General features: G+C 36.0%; 1 pseudogene; it reads right to left on the bottom strand.

Annotated features, from left to right (window-relative positions):
* LOC148049191 (uncharacterized) overlaps positions 1-19169 on the bottom strand; it is a 41648-nt pseudogene extending 22479 nt beyond the window's left edge.
* Positions 19170-20602: the final 1433 nt, after the last annotated feature.

Genomic DNA, 20602 nt, shown 5'->3' with positions numbered 1-20602 from the left:
ATTTTCTTTACTGTGCAAAGGCTTGCTTTAAGGCTGTAGGCTCCGAGGCTGCAGGCACCCAAGGAGGGGGACAGGGGGAAATGCTGCCCATCTGTCCCCTTCCAAAGCAACCTTGCAGGTTTTCAAGATCACCCGGAGAGGCGTTTTTTGAAAAGAAAATCCTGAAAAGCCACAAGATGGAGAGATGGGCAGCTGGTCTTTTTTGGGGTGGGGGAGGAAATCCCCAGAACCAGGGGTGCAACACACGCAGCTTGTTCAAAGAGCAAAAGAAAGGGACAGGAGAGGAGTTCGGCTGTTTGAAAAGCCCGGCTTGGAACTCCTCTCCTGTTCCTTCTTTTGCTGTCTGTACATGCAGTGCAGGTTGCGCTCTCTTATAGCCAGCTCATTTCCAATTGGGGGAGGGGGAAGAAATAGATTTTTTCCATCTCTCTCCATGGATCCCCACCCCAATTGGAAACGAGCTGGCTATGAAAGACAAGGGAGCACAACCCACACGGCTTGTTCAAAGAGCAAAAGAAGGGACAGGAGAGGAGTTTGGCTGTTTGAAAAGCCCTGCTTGGAACTCCTCTCCTGTTCCTTCTTTTGCTATTTCTACATGCTGAGCGGGTCGTGCTGCCTTGTTGGCAAGGGCGCTTTGCAGCGACAGGGTCCAGGAGTGGTACCGGCGTTACCGGAAGTTAATTACTTCCAGGTTCATCGACTATCCAGTTCGCGCGAACCAGGGCGATCCAGGAGGAACCCACCCCTGTTCCACTTACTGTATGTGTACATCCTTGACATTGCTTTTACATGATAAATCCTCTATAGCAAGAATAAATATTTAATTTTATAATACTATATCTATTCAATCAATATTGTTCTAAGTAAACACAATTGTTACAATACATTAATAAAACCCCAGTTCACATATTTCAAAGGCAACTAAATCCAGGTAGCACTGCTTATCCACAAATTCTTACTACTTAGATAATTAAAATGAACATAATCCTGTGTAGTAACATTATTTATAAATGACTGATTTAATGAAATGTGTGCCCAAAGCCTTGATGTTAATAAAATTGGAAGGGATGGAGGAAATGATATATTATTTTTAGTCTTACCTTAAAAGTATAAAGAGTTAATCTTACCATATTATACTTGGCTGAGCTTATATAAGATAAAAATCACAAACAAGTAATGCACAGTTAGTTGTTACATATTCTTCCCATTACAGTTGACAGGCCCATTAATCACACTGCGTATTTTACTATTAAGAGCTGTAAGGGAGATCAAATCTCTAGTAATTTTTCTTTTCCTTCATTTGATAAGTGTGTTGTTTCACTATGCAGATAAAATATTGTGTCAGTCATAAACAATCCCATGAGTTTTACACTTCTCCAGTTTGAAAATTTATAATGAATGACAAAGTAAAATTCCATGGGAAAATGGATTGTTTCCTTTGGCATTAAATTAAGCAAAGTGCATATGTTGTGATCTCACAGAAGAAACTGTCTAGAATGAAGTACCTATGGATATAAATGAATATGTGAACTCTCCTATTCATATTATGGTATTGATCATAATAAAGATCACATGAGAATTAGAGAAATCTAATACAGTTTGCAGTGTAATTATGGTACGTGTGTCAAATGTTATAATCTTCATGAATTTCTACTAAGGAGAAAAGTGCTTATGCAAAGACTTGAATAAGCATACTAATACTTCATTGGTTACAATATTTTCAAATGGTCATAATAGTAAAGGATTATAATTTTAAACAGGTGAAAGTGGCAAATTAGTCCTGTCAGAGTCATCTTCTTAGTAGATAAATCCATGATACAGGTTTTAAAACTCAGTAAATCATATTAAAACCATTCAGCTTCACTCTAAGTGAACTTTTCATATTCTGGCTATGGTCACTGGTCTCACTTGTATGATTTAAACACGGTATTCATATGAAGTTCCTTTTTAAAAGAGAAAAATCTCCTAAAGTCTTTTGAAATCATTCTGGACCAGTTTGTGAACAAGAGCTACCCAGATAATAGGTATATTTAACTAGATCATATTTCAACAAGTATTAATGAAAGATGGATGGATACCAAACTATTGAGTAACTTTCAGTCCCTGCTAGTTTTTATAGCCAGTTTTAAGAAAAAGTAGAACATATTACAACTTTACTGTATTTGGTTCCTATATGTATTTCCTCCTTGTTGTGACAATAGTCTATGTTGCAGATGCATTTTTTTAATTGTCCAACTTGTAAGATACCCCCAACGTCTTACGGATTTTGCACAATATTTGCAAAAGGAAGTGTGATTGTATTTCTCCAAGTAGCTAGCTGCTATATACTACCATGCAGTTTATATAGTACAAATAATACCGACCGTGATATAAACTTTAAAAGATTTCACAGATGGCAACTTAATTGTAGAATTATATCACAGTCTCATTAATCCAACAAATAATTTTTAAGGCACCTGAAAACAGGGAAATCTCTTTCCCCAAACCCAAGTAGTAGTCATCCTAGATATTTCTAGAAATACTAATTAAAATCAAATGAGTAACATGGAAAGTTGTTAAGTGATGGTGTTGCTTTCCTCCATAACTGAAAGAAAGGCTATAAAACAGAAGAATTAATACCAAGAATAAACGTATGTGATGGTTGTCTCTATGACATTGAGTGGCAAAAGGTAGAATTCTGCCTCTAAATACTTGCCAAAAAAGACTAATTAGAATGCAATCCAACAACTAAGTATAAATACTTTTATTAGCATTTTATGCTTACGCATAAATATGGCACATGAATGGATGTGTCCTGCAGTACTGATTCCTCCAGCACAGTAATTATTCAAAAGGACTATTGTATAGTAGAAATGTCACTTATTTGAGGGAATGAATTTAGAGAGTTTCTGTATGATCAGGACTATTGCTTCATCAGGTTTCCTGACTGCACAAATTCTGTAGCTCTATTTGATATTCACTGCAGACTTTTTTGGTATAAATACAGAGCCTTGCAGTAGAAAGGCAGAGGCATTTTAACAGAATGCTGTTCTGGCAGAATGCTAACCCAAAAGAAGCTCACAATATTATCAATGTCAAGTAAAATGCCCTTGATAAGAAAAAATATGCAGGGACTGCCTATCCCATTTCAGGATCTCATTTTAACCTGTTAAAAAAATTAACTAATGATTTTCTTGAATGTATGTGTCTCCTTTCAGTTATTGCTATTTTATTAAGGCAAGCAAAGCACACATACATATCTATAAAAAGATAATAATTTATTTTAAAAAATATACAGTAGATAAGTGAGGAAATAAAAATAAAAATAAAAACTAAATAAAAGCTAGTACAATTTCAAATTAAAATGTGTGTGTGTTTGTGTGTGTGTGTATGAATAGAAAAACAAAGGGTGAAATTTCCTGGAGACTAAATGGATAGGAAAATGAGAATAATGAAAAGTCAATCAATTAATTATCACCAGAATTCACTTACAGAAAGGGACATTGTCACAGAACTGAAAATGAAAGCTCAGGAAACAATTGTGCCTTTAAGTAAAAGTGAATAATATTCCTCTCACTTTTTCCAGTCTCTGACTATGATTTGACCAGGCTCTACTTAGGGCAAATGATTATGGTCAGTTTGCAAGATAACCAGGGGTGGTATTTACTTACCTTCTCTACCAGTTTGCAAATGTGAGAGTGCGCGCATGAGCTCCACCTTCCGCACATGCGCTTTTAGCTAAAAAACAGGCTAAATGGGATGCCATAAAGCAGGGGAAGTTGGTTGGGCCACCTGTGATTTCTGCTACCAGTTCGGGCAGACTGGTCCAAACCAGTAGAATATCACACTGAAGATAACTGATTTGAGGACAGACCTATTAATTCTTTATTAATTGTTACTCCCAACTTGTCAATCTGGACTTCTCTATGTAAACTTGCTAGAAATGAAAACAGTTAAGGAATTTTGGATTTTAACTCAGTCCTCAGCTTTGGGTACAAGGATAGGCCTTATAGTAAGTCCATACTACATTTACTATGGTCTCCGGCAGGGACGTGCAGTCACTAGAGGCAGGGGAGGCGGGGCCTCACCAGTCTCCTGAGGGAAAGGAAGAATTTTAAATATTTTTTTTTAATAATTAAAGCCAGGGTAGTTGCTACCAGATTCAAAGTCACAGTGGCTTGGTGTCTGCTCTCAGTGTTAACTATGGCTTTCATATGCAAAAGAGGCACTGATTCTCCCGCCTCCTGATCGGGGAGCAGCGAATCATGCCTTATGAGCACGCTTACGTTGAGCATGCTTACGTTGGGAGGACAAGAGGAGAGTTGAGAGAGTTTCCACAGCTGGAAAAGGTGGATCAGACGGAGGGAAGGGGGGATTCAAATTTATTGTAATTTAATTTGTAATTTTTTTATTGTGAGGTTTGTGTTTGTGTTTTTTTTCTTTCTTCACAGCGGTGGGATCAGAGGAGGCAGGGGGCGAGGCGGCGGAGCACGGAAGCGGCAGGGACGTTCTCGCCGCTGTGTTTCAACAGGCCAGGCGTCTCGCATTTATGTCCACCATAAACGTGAGACACCTGGCCTGTTGGACACAGTGGTGGTGAGGGGAGGAATTGGCTGGGTGGGCTGGCTGGCTGGGGAGGGGAGACCCCTTTAAAGCCCAGCACCGAGCGGGGAGGAGGAGGAGGAGGAGGAGGAGAGCGGTGAGCCAGGCAGGGAGCAGGTCGGGCGGGGGTGGGTGGGCTGGCTGCAGGCCGGGGCAGCAGGATTGTTCATCGGAGGAGGCGGGGGGGGGCAAGACGGTGGAGTACGACAGCGGCAAGAAGCAACACCCCCGCCACTGTGTCTGACAGGCGTCTCGCGTTTATGTCCGCCATAAATGCGAGACGCCTGTCGGACACAGTGCCGGGGACATTGCTTCTCGCCGCTGCTGCGGTCTTGCCTCACCAACGGTAACCGTCACCGCACGTCACTGGTCTCCGGTTAGTGGGTTGCTATTCTTGTTTATGTTTTCTGAACAGATTGTAAAAGGAAAAGGAAAGGAAATTCAAACACTGGAAGTTTTCATTTTTCCTATCACTTGAGCCAAAGGAGGGACATGCCAGAGTTCTTGCCTTTTTTCTGTTTTTTAAAAGATACTTTTGTAATCATGGTAGCCTCACATTTTACTGTTTTATTAATGACCATGTTTTGGAAAAGCCACTGGTGAACTTCTAAAAATTAGTAAAAGAAACACTATGAGGAACATACTGACCAGAGAGAAGAAAAAAATGGGGTGTATAATGACTAGAGAGGAGGTAGCATTTCTTTTTTTTCTTTTTTTCTTTTTAAACAAACAAACAAACACAGACAAACATAAAGCATAAAATCATCTTCCAATTACATACATTGTGTCAATTTGTTACAAAACTTTTGTGCTTCCTCACCATAATCTTCACTTACAATTTATATAGAATCTCATATTATCAATCTGATATATATGTATACAATTATTATCATTGTTAAACATTTATTTGACTATAACTATTATTACTTCCTTTTATGTGAGATATTCTAAATTTGGAATAAATTTATATTATGGCATTTCATTACATCATCCTAAAATCATCCAGTAGTAGTACATCTTTATTTTATATTCTATATAAAATTTTTTATATTTGGTCACAAAACTTTTGTGCATCCTCTCCATAGTCCTCACTTGCAATTTATATAAAATCTCATATTATCAATCTAGTATATATGTATACATTATTATCATTGTTAATCATTTATTTGACTATAACTATTATTACTTCATTTTATGTGAAATATTTTAAATTTAAATAAATTTAAATTAATTTTTATTATAGCATTTCATTACCTAATCCTGTATCCATCCAATAGTACAATCTTTTATCTCTTGCCATTTGTATTATTTGTGTTTTAATTGCTTTCTTGGTAGATCTTATATGGACTTCTCTTGGCACTTGTTTTTCATTGCATATCTTGTAATGACTCGAAACCTCTCATCTGTTCCTTCCATCATCTTCCCTTTGGTTATCACCAATGCTTCTGCCAGAATTTCTGTCATTACTTCTGCCAAATTTTCTATCTTTTCTTCTTCTATATTCTGAAATCTGAGGTAAAATTCTCATCTGTTGATCTCCCATTCCAATATTCCACTCTTGTCTTTTTCAATCACGTTCAATCTGCTGTCAATATCTCCAATTTTCTTATGTCTTTGTTCATCTTTTTCTTCAATTTTTGTCCTCATATTTCATCATTGTTTGATAGATATTCTCAATTTTTTCATCTGTTTTTCCTGTTCTTTGTTCAATATTCTCTGTTCTCTTTTCAATGTTCTCTGTTCTTACTTGTATTTTTTGAATTTCTTGCATAATCATCTGCAATGTCACTTCATTTTTTTTGCTGTTGCAACATCATCTGCATTGATCTTTTCCTCCAGATAGTAAACACTATATAGAATCCAAGGCTTTTTTATTAAGTTCCAAACAAAGTTAACAGTTCTCTTTCCAAGTTCACTGCAATCTTCTTTCTTACAACTCCAAGCTTTCTTTTCACTCCAGTCCAACTACTGATAGTACCCCAGAGGAGCACTTGTATAAACAATCTGTGCTCATCCCACTATAATTTTCAATAAACAAGCTAAGAGTCCTTGAAATGTAACACCAGCTGTTACCTTGCACAAGATTATCAAAGAAAGCTCAAAGAAAGAAAAGAAAAACAATGTTTCCAAGCCTCCAAGCTTCTAAGTGGCACAGTGGTTAAATGCAGCACTGCAAGGTTACTTCAGCTGACTGCAGTTCTGCAGTTTGGCTGTTCAAATCTCACCGGCTCAGGGTTGACTCAGCCTTCCATCCTTCCGAGGTGGGTAAAATGAGGACCCGGATTGTTGTTGGGGGCAATATGCTGACTCTGTAAACCGCTTAGAGAGGGCTGAAAGCCCTATGAAGTGGTATATAAGTCTAACTGCTATTGCTATTGCTATTGCTATTTCCTCTAATTTTACTTCACTCTTTATATTCCAAACTTAAGGGGGGGGGAAAGAAAAACTTAAAAAAATGCAATAGAGCATTGAAAAAAGAAAAAGAAAGTAAATCTTAAACAATAAGTATTAAAAAAAGAAAAAAAAGAAAAAAAGTCCAGTTTAAAAAATGAGAAGCATTTGTAAAAATTCCAGCAATAAAAGGATTAAAGAAAAATAACACACTAAGTTTGACTCAGGCTTAATCTTGCCACTTGACCTTAATCTTGCCACTTGCCGCTTGACCTTTGGATCTTTTAGGGTATTCTCTCATCTAATAATAAAAAATATCTCACCAATTTGACACACTTTCTTTCCAGCTTTCCTTCTGTTTTGGAGCTGTCCCAACTTTCAGCAACTTTAATGGCTGCTTCTCTGTCGCTGGAAAAAAAGGGGTTCTCCTGGATCTACCAGAGAGTTTGCAATATTCCTGGATGTCAGGCCTGCAGCGGTTCCTTTAAGAATCTTTGGCCTGCCACACTCTCATTAAGGGGGGGGGAATAGCAAGGGGTAGAATGTGTTGTTTTCAAAATAAAAAAATCCTTTCTAGAAGCTCAAGGTCATCTTTTTTGTATTGTATTAAAATGTTTTTATTTTCCATTTTTCATTTTCATACAGTCACATATATACTGTGCATAGCCGGGGCCATACAACATTAAACAATAATCACAGCAATTCCCCTTGTCAACAATACCCCCCAAAATAGAAACCCAGACAAAAAGCTTCTGAAAAAATCTGTTTCAAGTTCTGCTGTTTATCCTCACGCAACCCCCTGACTCTTAATGCCAGCATAGCCGGGGCCATACAACATTAAACAATAATCACAGCAATTCCCCTTGTCAACAATACCCCCCAAAATAGAAACCCAGACAAAAAGCTTCTGAAAAAATCTGTTTCAAGTTCTGCTGTTTATCCTCACGCAACCCCCTGACTCTTAATGCCAGCTCCATCTGCCTGTACTGCATCATAATAATTTGTTTTTCAGTGTTTTCAACTTTTTGTTGCACCACCTCAGTTTTGCATGTCAAATTGGTATTAGCTTCATTAAGATCCTCTAGATTATCTTCAATTCCAGAAACATGTTCTGTCAGTACAGTTACAAGTCCCAGCATATCATCTTTCATTTTAGCAATCCTAGTATCAATTTTATCTGAGTGGGAGGGAGCTTACTTTGAGCTGCAAAGCAGCTGGAGAATTCCAGCACGGAACAGTTCTGCCTTCAGCTGGCCCCCCTCTCTCTTCGCAGACACAGAAGCTGCAAAGATCAGAAGGGCATTTGCTCGACAAAACTTCTCTCCTTTCCCTTCTTTTCCCGAAGAGTAAGGTGTCTGTCAGATGTCTGATAGATGATCATCTGGACAGATAACGCAACTGGTAACTCGGGAGCAGATATGTTTAGCTGCTTCCATCAGTAAGTCCCGCCCAGGAAGTCCCCTCAAGGTCATCTTTTGTCTCCACACCCTTGCACCTGACCGGAAGTAGCTGGGTGTGGGTGCTAGTGTGGAAGAAGATTGGACCATGTGATGGATTATGGGTGTGGGGACAAGATCATGAACTTTTAACTGGGTGGGATTCTGATGTAATTTCCAGTATTGGGATTTCATAGCATAATGCCAAGATGTCTGAAATATTAAATTGGAACTTTAAGGATCGTTTTGCCTTGGACTTTGATTTAATTAGCAATAGCAATAGCAGTTAGACTTATACACCGCTCTATAGGGCTTTCAGCCCTCTCTAAGCGGTTTACAGAGTCAGCTTATTGCCCCCAACAATCCAGGTCCTCAATTCTACATGATACTTGGAACACTGACACTGGAATCAGCAGGATGTGCCCTTCTCTATCACCATCTCTACAGGACGGTTTAGGTCCAAAAAAACCATCCAGCGGCAGATATATCGATGGCAATCTTGAAGCTTCAAGATCACACGTCATACCGAGGAGGTAGCATTTCTGATATAGTGTCTAACTGAACTTAAGGTGTTTGACTACAATGAAATGAAATAATACAGGTAATCCAGACAGTACCACTGCAGCCTGTACAAAGCAGAAAACATTACTTTTTTCCAGTGTTCCATCAATGATCAAACAAATATGGATTAAAAAAGTAATTTTGTCTTGTGTACTTTTTAAATTAACCTATCTTTTATTTTGGACTGCTTCTCTCTCATTAAAACCCACATCCTGAGCTAGTAGTTGAAACATTACCTAGTCTATTGCAGATGTTGGAACTCAAGTTTGGTTGTAGCTTGGTTAACATAATCTTTACAACCAGTTGTAGGGGTGCAACAAAATTAGGGCTAGCATGAATCAGATGTCAATCACTGATAGATAGATAGATAGATAGATAGATAGATAGATAGATAGATAGATAGATAGATAGATAAGTTTATTTATATGCCGCTCTTTTCCCTGGGGGGACTCAGGGCGGCTCACATAATTAAAAACACAACATTCATACCATTCGGGCGGGTTACAGTCTTAACCCCAGGCCTGACGGGATAGCCAGATTCTGAGGGCTGTGCGGAAGGTCTGGAGGGTGGTGAGGGTACGAATCTCCACGGGGATATCGTTCCATAGGGTCGGAGCTGCCACCGAGAAGGCTCTCCTCCGCGTGGTTGCCAGTCGACATTGACCGGCAGATGGAACTCGGAGGAGGCCTAATCGATGAGATCTAATAGGTCGCGTGGAGGTAATTGGCAGTAGGCGGTCTCTCAAGTACCCAGATCCACTACCATGAAGGGCTTTATGGGTGACAAGTAGCACCTTGAAGCGTACCCGGAGATCGACAGGTAGCCAGTGCAGCTCACGGAGGATAGGTGTTATGTGGGTGAAGCGAGGTGCACCCACAATCGCTCGCGCGGCCGCATTCTGGACTAGCTGAAGTCGCCGAATACTCTTCAAGGGCAGCCCTATGTAGAGCACCTCTGTAAATCCCTGTATATAGTCCCTATATATATAACTTCAAAGGGGTTACAAGCATTATCAAATAGATCAGGAGGAAGAATATTGTAGTCAATTCCAGGATAGCTTGTATACCAAAATTTACTGTAACTTATATAGACGTGAGACTGTTCCAACATGCAACTGGACCCGACCTTATCATAACTGGAAAAATTTCCTTTTAAGGTTTGAATACTAAACATGTAAATTTAGCATAACATTGAAATTTTTTGCAGCCATATCACATTGCTAATTCTGTCCCTATAGTTTGATCTTTTCAAAATAGTATACATCAAATACTGTACATTTCTTAATGCACTTGTTTTTATTTCCTGAGTGAAAAACTTTACCCTAATCTCTGCTAAATATCATAGCTAAATCTATTGAGATATTTAACATTGTTTCTACTTCTAACTTTTAGAAATACTGCAGCACTTCCTTTGATATCCCTCTATAATTGCTCGAGAATCACCATTCTTTTGTTTATGATTTTGTTTAACCAGTCACATTTTCACTAAATTGTCATGTTACATGGTTCACATTTATCTAGTTTGCTAATCAGAATTTTTAAATGGGGTTAAAAGATAAGTCTCTCCTATAAATAAGATCTCCTATAAATTTTCTATGTCTAGTGTGATCCAATGTATCATTTTTCTTCTCTTGAACATATTTTGAACAGAATTTGCTTTCTTCCATTCATCTGGCAGTTCACCAGTTGTATTACTTTTATTTAATCCTAACTTACATGAAACCTCTTCTCAAGGGTTTTGTGTTGCAGAAACATTTTACAATTACAATACATTTATTGAGGCCCTACAGTATTAAAACAATTTCAAATGTTATCTTGTGATACACTAAAAGTTGTCAAAGATTTCTAGCTGGTTTTTTATTCTTTAAGAACAAAACAATATTTTTAGTCTTTCAAAATTCCTAGCTAGAGTGTCATTTGAAAAAAGACAAACGTTTGGAAACGATGGAATAAGTACCAGAAACTTTGCTTAGCCAGCTTAAAGATGGCAAGGCGGGGGGGGGGGAAGATATAATAGATTGTGATCTACTCACCTATAGGAATGCAATGAAACGTAAGAATCTTTCAGTGCATGAAACAAAAAAAAAATCTAACTGGCACATGCTGTTTATTTTTCCCTATCATTGTACCACCAAATATAAAACTGGAAGTGACTTATCCATCCTGACTGTTGGGTTGGTTATGCTAAAATGCAAGAAATTACTACATTGCCAATTTTTAAAAAGAAGTTATTCCTTTATTCAATGTAATTGTTGGAGTAGAGGTTCTTTTTCTCTTATGTTCTCTTTCACTATTTCCCCTTATATTTTCAGCCTCGTTGGTTAATGCAGAGGTTTAATTAATTAATAATTCTATGTAAATATTCTCCCACTTATTTTGTATGCACCCTTAAAATAGAATTTGGTTTTTATCATTCACCACACGAAGCCTCATCATGCTAATAATTTTGAACAGATGTAATTTTCTGTTTCTTTTTGTTGGAGACCTCTTCAAGATTGCTCAGGTGTTTAAATTTAAACATAAGAAATTCCAAATTCAGGGCCAATATAAGCATTGCATGAGAAAGAAAACATCTAAAAGTTTTCATTTCCTCTCCCTAATTCTTTTTCAAAGAGAGAATAATTTTTATGCTATGTTTCATTTGACTACCTATTAAATTTTATTGTTTTTTAAATGGAACTATGCACTATTGCTTAACAATTGCATCTTGTCTTAAAAGATACAATGGCCACAATTTTGGCATCTCAAGATTCTCTGAAACACTAAAGAGATGGTATCCATAATATATGACTCCAAAAATCATCTGGAATTCATTGACATACTGGGAGCTAAATTAAACCTCATATACTTGCTAAGTCAAACAGACAGTTTGGGTTGCTATTTATAAATTGTGATTTAAAAAAAAAGTTATGGTATTTGTTTTGCTTTCCTGCCCAATTTAAATTAATGTTCTTTTCTTTACTTTCAAAGATTGTTCCCTTTAATAAGCACTAAGAAATATGGTGCATATATATGGTATTTATTTTCCTGTGGTTTGCTAGTTTCTGAACTTTCACCTTTACAATGATTCTATCTGTGTTAACTGTTTGCTACTAGTTTCTGCTGTTTTCTGGCTTCATTCTATTCTCTTGGATAAGGATAGCCCGTGTCAGAAAACCAGACCAAATGATGCAATTCTCAACTTAGTATGTGCACATCATACAAATCTAATTAATAGAGATGCAGTGGAAAAACTAGCGGCTCTTGATCTTCTCTAATATTCCTATTCCTCTTGCCATGTATAAGTGAACAAGAAATATATCTATAACTAATCCTAGGGTAAAAGAATGAAGGACTTTTGCAAAATACAATGTATATGCATACATATTCTACATTATTTCAAATGCAGATTTTGAACTTGGTCACTTTTTATTAACTTCAGGTCCTTTCTGGGTATTAGGGCTTTATAAGCAGTGCCCTGTGGTGCTTCTGTACAAAATACTGTTTTATTTAGGAACCCGATCAATTTCATCCATATGTACTTTAAGTTCAGTTCTAGAGTTCATAATTGTTTTTGCTGATAAGATTCGGTATCTGGTAATTCATAAAGACAAGTTCCTCTTGGTAGTGGCCCATAGCTACTTCTTAACTAGTAATCAAAATAATCACCATGAGCTTGATGGTGTAAACTAATCTCCACAAATACATTCAAAATAACTCAATTTTTAATACTTTATGGAAAGCCTGTAAAATTAGGATATGTTAAATTTCTGCAAGAAGATTGTTTCAACTGAAGGTATACCCATAGAAAAAGATAGCCCTATGAACCGCAACCTCAAATTTTCCCAGGTTATCAGTGCTGATTGGATTGAAAATAAATGGAAAAGGTATTTCAGGAAATATTCAGGTGCTATGCCATGTACAGTTATAAAGATCAAGGCCAGCACTTTGGCTTGTAATTAAACTAATAGCTAGCTAGCACAGCAATGCTATCTTTCAACTGGAATTGAAATCCACACATCTGATGAGCACAAAAATTGAAAAAAGCTGCATAGTGGAGCACCTTATCATATTGATAAATTAATGAACTTCTTCATTTGGTGGACAGTATGTTGTTGATAAATCTATAATGATTAGAAATGTAGGAAGAAATATCTATCTGGTTCAGTTCTAAGCCAGGAGAAAGACTCTGGAAATATGGAGGCTGATTGGAAAGATGGTTTAATGATGAAGCAGAACCACATGGGTTCTCGGCAGCTGACAAAATGGAGTTGAGAGGGGTGGGGTGTTATACTTTATTTATAAACTTGAGCATCCTGTTTCTGTGCAAGAAAATGTAGTCTGTTGTTACACTCCCAAGGGGCCATGTAGGGTTATGTAGGGGTCATATCTGGGTCTATAGGCAAAGTACAAATCCTAGGTGTTTGTCTGAGCTAAGATTGGTTGACGTTTGGACTGCTATGAGGTGATGCAATAATTCCTATTGTGGCTTAATGGCTTTGTCCTGTGTTGGATCTTGAGCAAGGGCTAATCCTACCATCTGCCATTGTTTCAAAATATCCTGTCTTTAAATATCCTGTGTTGAATGGATTACCTTTCTAAAATTTGGCCTCAGTATCTGCTGGGACTATTAAAAAGACTTGGAGGCTGCTTTCTGTCTCCAAGAGCATGTTTCTCCATTTCTCTTTTAGGAAAATATAACATTCTGCCTTTTTAATAGTCCCAAAATATTTCATTCTTTTTTTTGGGGGGGGGGGAGGAGAATAAATGTTTTTAAAAACACCAAGTAGCCTTTGTTTGATTCATTCTACACACATAACATTTTGTTGGGTATATTAGTCAAAAAGGTATGAACTTTTGTTTTGGACTTCCTATGTTCACATTGAGAATATTAAGATTCAGCACCACTGTATTTTTGCAATACCTGTACCAGCTCAAAACAGGAGAATCTCTAGGAAATACTAAAGTAACCAGAGTCTGGTTTAGAAAAGCAGAAACCTCTTTTGTAGGAAAAAGAAATTAGAAAGGTTCAACATGGTATAGTTTATATCTTCCGTTAAGAATGGAATAAGAGAGTTACGTATTCTTTCTTACCTTAATTCTGCTTTTTTAAAGTTTCTCCAGTGCAATTTTATTTATTTAAATAAAAATTTTAAATTTATATATAAATATATAAATTTAAAATTCACTTAAAATAAAATTGACCTAGATGAAGAAGAATGGAATTTTTTTAGTTTATCTATCACATGGCAAAAATATAAGTATTATAAATGTTTTAGGACTAGGAAAATATCTTTTTTTCTTCAGCACTATCGATAAATTCTAAGATTGATAACTAATATATTTTCATTTTTCGACATAATTTGTATAAGTATTTATGAATGTCATTTGAAATTTACTTTATTTTATATTATAATAAGCCCGAAATCACCTTTTTCAGAACAGACTCTTTTGCAATTGTAAATCATTGTAAAATGGAGATTATCAGCATGTAATTCCTCATTTGTTACTTAATCATCCTGAAAGTCTTGGATGGAAAATAAATCAGTTAATAGCAATAGTAAATAAAAACTGGAAGGAAACATTGTAATAATTAATAATGTAGAATAGCCTAATTATAAAATATGAGTTAGTACGTGTTAATGGAAAAACATACACCCACACTCTCAAACACACATGAGCTATAGTTACAAATTATGATTGTACAGATTATGTTTAAAAGGTAATAATTATAATACTGACAGTGACAATTTCATTTTTCAGGGATCTAGTATATTATAATTTAGTGCATTTGGAGAAACCAATATATTTTTTTAAAAAAGAACAAAAATAATAGTGAAGTCATGCTAAATGATACAAAATATTCTATTCTTTCCCAACAGAAAACAGTCAAATGCTTTTGGGTAATAAGTTATTATATCATAGTATGTTTCATGTAGCTTGTGAAAATAATGTATTGTATTTGTTTTCTTATATGAATTGTAAGAAATCAATCCTGATGCCACAGAAGGCAGTTTAGAATTAGTCTACAATTCAAAAATGCATGATGCCCCATTTACAGGATTATAATTTTTGCAGACTGTTACAATAAAACTTGTGCAGTCATAAACATAACCCCAAGATATATTAAAACATGTAAATATTATACTCTTAGTGTTTCTGAGATATGAAATGTAAGATTAACTGAATAAGGCCATTCATTTTTTTCAAATGAATGTAAATGTATTCATCAATTCAAAGCAATGCATAGTTTATCATATGCACAATATACTAATAAATAGCCATGTATTAAAAAATAATGAGATTTTCTGATAAACACATCCTGTGGTGGATTGGGTCATAAAAGATGTTAAAAGGGAGGAGAAGATTTTGGATAAAATCTAATTAAAATACAAAGACCTTGCTATATTTCTAAGATAAAATAAATATTTTATTAGTTAATTGTAAACAAAAGCACAAGTCCAATAAAAAGTCATTTAAAATGTAAACACACAGGGAGTATTTTATTTGACTACAATAATGTTAATATTACAAGTAAAATGTAAATTGGTTAGGCTGAAAACTATTGGAACTGACCCTTTTTTTAATAGTGAATTATAGTCTTTGTTCTCTATTTTTAAAATTTCCACTGTAAAGATTGTTTTTAACAAGCTTCTGAATAATGCTGTTTGTGCTATTAATAAAGAATTGTGAATTCAAATGCCTTTTGGGTATTTTTTTTTTCAAAAATAGACAATAAGAATCAAAAAAGATGTCAGGTTTCATCTCATCCGAACAACGGTGAAATCAGTAATTATAAACAGAAAAGGGATATTTTAATAAAATGCATTCCAGCAGTTATCTAGATTTTCTTTAATACTTTGTTTTGATACTTTAGGCCTAAGTTATATGCTTATATCTAATAACTTCTTCATTATGTCTTGTATACAAACAGGTGTGTGCAAAAGAATTGCGTAGCTCCACTACTGAGTACTACTGTATTTTAAATGTACAAAGAAAAGGATATCAAGCCAATATTTCAAAATTTGAATATTCAATTCCTTCTTTCCCTGCGCCCGCCCCTTGCCCCCCCTCCTTCCAATTCAGGGTAGTTTACAGAAAGTTAAAGGCAACAATTAGCAATGAATAAAATTAGCAACATTCAAATCAACCACACCAGGGCTGTGTGTGTGTGGAAGCAAATGCATAATACTTACTACATTAATGTACCTATGTATTTGTCATGGCCTTTATTTCATAATTTCTCCTGGCTCATTTGCTCCCATGTGATATAAGAAGTCCATATTAGAATCAAGACAGTGGCTACAAACAAATATTGAAGTCTCTCTTTTACATGCATTGTAATCAATGGGGGTGGTGAGGGGGAGAGAATGGAATGTTGATTCCCTAGTCACTGCTGTTTTTCCCCCCCTGAGGAGTCTCTGTACCTTTGTAACAGAAAGAAGATGGAGATGGTGTGGTCCATTTTTCTCTTTCCCTATATAAACTGGTTTTCTTTTATAATCTTGTGTATAGTATGGCTTAGTAAGATATTAGACCTTTTTTTAAAGCAAGTTTCTGAGCTTCTCTCCCAATTTTGCCTCCTACTGTTTTCCTCTGTTGTTTTTCATTGCTTGATGCAGGGACTGTTATCTTTTCCTTTAGAGGCATTTGGCGATCTTCAAGGTCAGCCACCTGTAGATGGGACTATTCACATAAAGGCTTGAAAGCTGATAGCCAAGAAGTGTAAACAACACATGGACTTAATGAAAGATATGAGTAATTGCAATAGTATGCTGTATATGCTTTGAAAGCCTTTCTAGGGATGAACTTCAGGATAGCCCTGACACTCAGCAAAAGCATTATGCGCTAATTGGATATAATCTGGAGAACATTCACTGTTACCCTGTCAAGGATAGAACTATCTGTTCTGCATTCACACTTCTCTAATGATATTGCTATGCTTTATTTGGGTCCTTCCCCTGTGAATATTTTTCCCCTTTATTAAAAATTATTTTATCTTTCTTTGTTTTGTTTAATAAATCTTTTCAGCTTCTTCGTTTGTTGTTCTTTACTTTCAAAACTGTAACATATTGTCCATACTTTGCTCTGATCAAACAATATTTGAGCTTACATTCTTGTTGTGAGAGATGAAGAATACCACAATTGTCTTTCTGTAACCCTGCTATTTAGGAGCAGCATCATAAGCTATTTGAGTTGTTTCTTAGAATTGGCTCTTTAAAGGGTTTTGCTGCAATAAAGACTTTAAGAGTATTTGTGGTCTATTGCAGACCTCTGTACGCCTTCATAAAGGTGATGCAAGAATCTTGGGTCCCACCGATAAGAATTCCGTTTACATTTTACATCCCCTTTGAAAATAATTTCAAAAACAGATTCTTCAAACTGAAGAATGACAAGGGAAAAAAACTCAAGATTTTTTGGGGGAGTGCAAAACTAGAAATAATGCATTGATGACTGCTATACCTCTGCTATAGTAAGGTCTACTAATATTCTCACAAGTGCTAATTCACTTGAATTCTGAAGAAAAGGTCCTATGTGTTCCTTTCCCCACTGCATTTGGAAAAGCAAGAATGTAATTATGTGAAATGAATCGTCCCAATTTTCCATGTAAGCTAAACTAGACAGAGCAGATGTCTGCCCGGCCATAATTTATATCTCAATGTGCCTATTTTCAGACTTTCAAACCATTATTCTTATGTATATTTTGCATTGAAGTGCATGGCTCACCAAGTATCTGTGAAACTTGTATTTCTGCTATTATAACAGCATAAGCATGACAGTAAGTCAGTGCTTGGAAACATGTGACTGAAGAGTTGTCTTGTTAGTTTATAGATGCAAAAGAATAAAGAGAGTATGGGACATGAATTGTTTCATTGTGCCATTTCATTTCATTGACCTGGCAGATTAATATACAAAGACCTCAATTTATATGAATACGTTTCCTTGATTTATATGCTGCATAGTGGCGCCATCATATGCAACCTGATTGAGTGCTGAACTGCTGATGAGCACAATTTGCTATGCAGATCCACTAATATTTCTCTACAATATTGTTGCTGCCTTTGTAGTAATTGGCAGCAATATGCTGAAAATTGGCAGACCTCTTTGGCAAATATTTACACATGAGCAGATTACTATATGCATTAGCAAAGACTTCATGAAAACAACTGATACATAAATATAAACATATCAAAATTACTGAGAGAGTTGCAAAAATATCTATAAATCAGCTCTACAGCTCTACTATGCCTGCACAATATAAGGTATGTATATGTAAAATACATCTGTAGTGATATATCAATGCAGAGGTTATTCTAAGATAGGAGTATGTTATTCATGTCAAGATAATTTTGGTCATTTTTTAGGAACTATCTATCTATCTATCTATCTATCTATCTATCTATCTATCTATCTATCTATCTATCCATCCATCCATCCATCCATCCATCCATCCAACCAACCAACCAACCAACCAACCAACCAACCAACCAACCAACCAACCAACCAACCAACCAACCAACCAACCAACCATACCATTCTTAAGATTACATAGGTATATTATCCAAGTCTTCAGGTCTTCTCTCTCTCTCTCTCTCTCTCTCTCTCTCTCTCTCTCTCTCTCTCTCTCTCTCTCTCTCTCTCTCTCTCTCTCTCTCTCTCTCTCTCTCTCTCTCTCTCTCTCCCCTCCCTCCCTCCCTCCCTCTCCCTCTCCCTCTCCCTCTCCTTCCCTCTCCCTCTCACTCTCTCTCTCTTTCTCTCTCCCCCCCCCTCGCTCTCTCTTACTGTTTATTTTCCCCAGCATTATAAAACTTCTCAAGATACAATGTCCTGGTATTTTGCTTATCCTTTCCAGGAACATCAGCCTACCACAATGAGGCAATGCAGCAACATTTGAGGAGGAATCATTGGCCATAAAATGCTTTAAATTTCTCTCTGTGTTATTTAAGATTTATCAACAAGGTTTTTTTAATGTTGCAATATGCTGAAAAAACCATATTAATTGATTATGGATTTGAGATTTGTTTTTAAAGCAGACAATAATTAAAATTTATGAGGGCTGTAGAGAAATTCAGAAAAGCTGGGCTCTTTAGCAGGACTTAGCTGAAGTTAAAGAGCTGAATAGGATTGGATCTGGCTCATACTTACTTGTAAGACTGCCAAGAATTCCCATGGCTGTAGATCAGTATGGGAAGTCAACAAACCAATAGCATATAAGTACATTCTAGAAGAAGATAATGACAAACTACTTGCATCTTGCTGACAAGAAAGTGACTTGAAAGTTTCTATGAAATCAATGGGAACCAAGCACTACTCAAATAATTTATATTATTTTTAAAGCTCTAAAGCCATAAAGCCAAATGATGGCATAAGGGACTTTTACAAGTTTGGGAAAAAGGAACTAAAGAAGTAATTTTAGTTTTAGTCAGAACTGATTGTTTTATTTCACTGAGCTCTTTATTTCTATCAGTGAGCTATGTTTGCTTAAATGCTACTCTTTACATACTTATATGCAATGTCGTATTTTGGCATTATTATAGTTAGGAACAGATTCATTCTCAATTTTTATAGCGTAGTAAAATACAGTTGAATGAACTATAACATTTCTTTTTTTTAATCTGCTAACATTTCTCTTACAACTAAAACCCCCACTCTTTAAGTGCTTGAATCATAAGAAAAATCATCAGTGTTCATTCTTTTTAAACCATTGCCACTGGAAGGCGAGATAAAAAACAAATTAAATTAAATTTAAAGAGGACTTTGCTGAAAATCTCATGGTATCCTATTGCATGCCACTTTTATACAACCTTAGGTGATACCAAGTCTCTCTTGTCATGTGCATTCTTGCCAGTCTTCAGGGAATGACATGATATTCTTTGTCACCCTTGCTATAAAAGGGTGAGAAAGTCTGCAGCTTTATTTTCATATTGTTTGGGATGCAAGTGTCTTCCCTGACCAAATTGCTTTGTTTTGTACAAAGTTCACTTTACAGCCCAAATGGTAGAACACAAAAAAACTGAATAAACTGAACCAGGTGAAACTTGCATCCTAGTTCTTGCAAGCTCTTCCAGGGAAATTGTGTGCTGCTGGAGGCAGGAAAACCTTTATAAAAGTAGTGTGACCCTATTTTTTGCCATCTGAATGGTAATGCTTGATTGGAAAATCAATGAAGTGCTGTGAGAATTGCACTTCAGTGTTGCAGACAAGCCACACAAAAATCCAACTTTTCACATGAGATGAAGATTGCCTTTGGTTCATTTACTCTCTTAAGACACATTAAAATCAAATCTATCACCCCATTTGGCCATCTGTCAACCCTCACCACACAGTCAACGGGGAGACTTTGTTCTTCCATCACCAGCATTGGAGAATGTTTTGTTATTTTAATAAATGGTTTAGGCCTTAGAGACAGAAATAAATCAAACCAATTTATAAACCCTGAAAATGTTAGCTTCAGGGTTTTCTTTTCTTTCTCCAAAACCCTATGGAGGTTTATGTAAAGGAAGCAGTTTTAGCAGATCCTTAAAAAGAAAAAAAATGGAAATAAAGAAAATTAATGTGATGTTGTCTGTGCTGAAATACTTAATAAATGTAAGACTAAATTATCTGTCAAATGTAGAATAATTCCAAAATGTTTATGTTAAGCATAATAAATA

This window comes from Thamnophis sirtalis, unplaced genomic scaffold (genome assembly GCF_051295495.1).
Source record: "Thamnophis sirtalis isolate CommonGarterSnake01/CBP01778 unplaced genomic scaffold, rThaSir2_p1.2 scaffold_2, whole genome shotgun sequence".
Classification (NCBI taxonomy): Eukaryota; Metazoa; Chordata; class Lepidosauria; order Squamata; family Natricidae; genus Thamnophis; species Thamnophis sirtalis.
The sequence above is the reverse complement of the archived record's forward strand: the minus strand, read 5'-3'. Positions and strand labels throughout refer to the sequence as shown.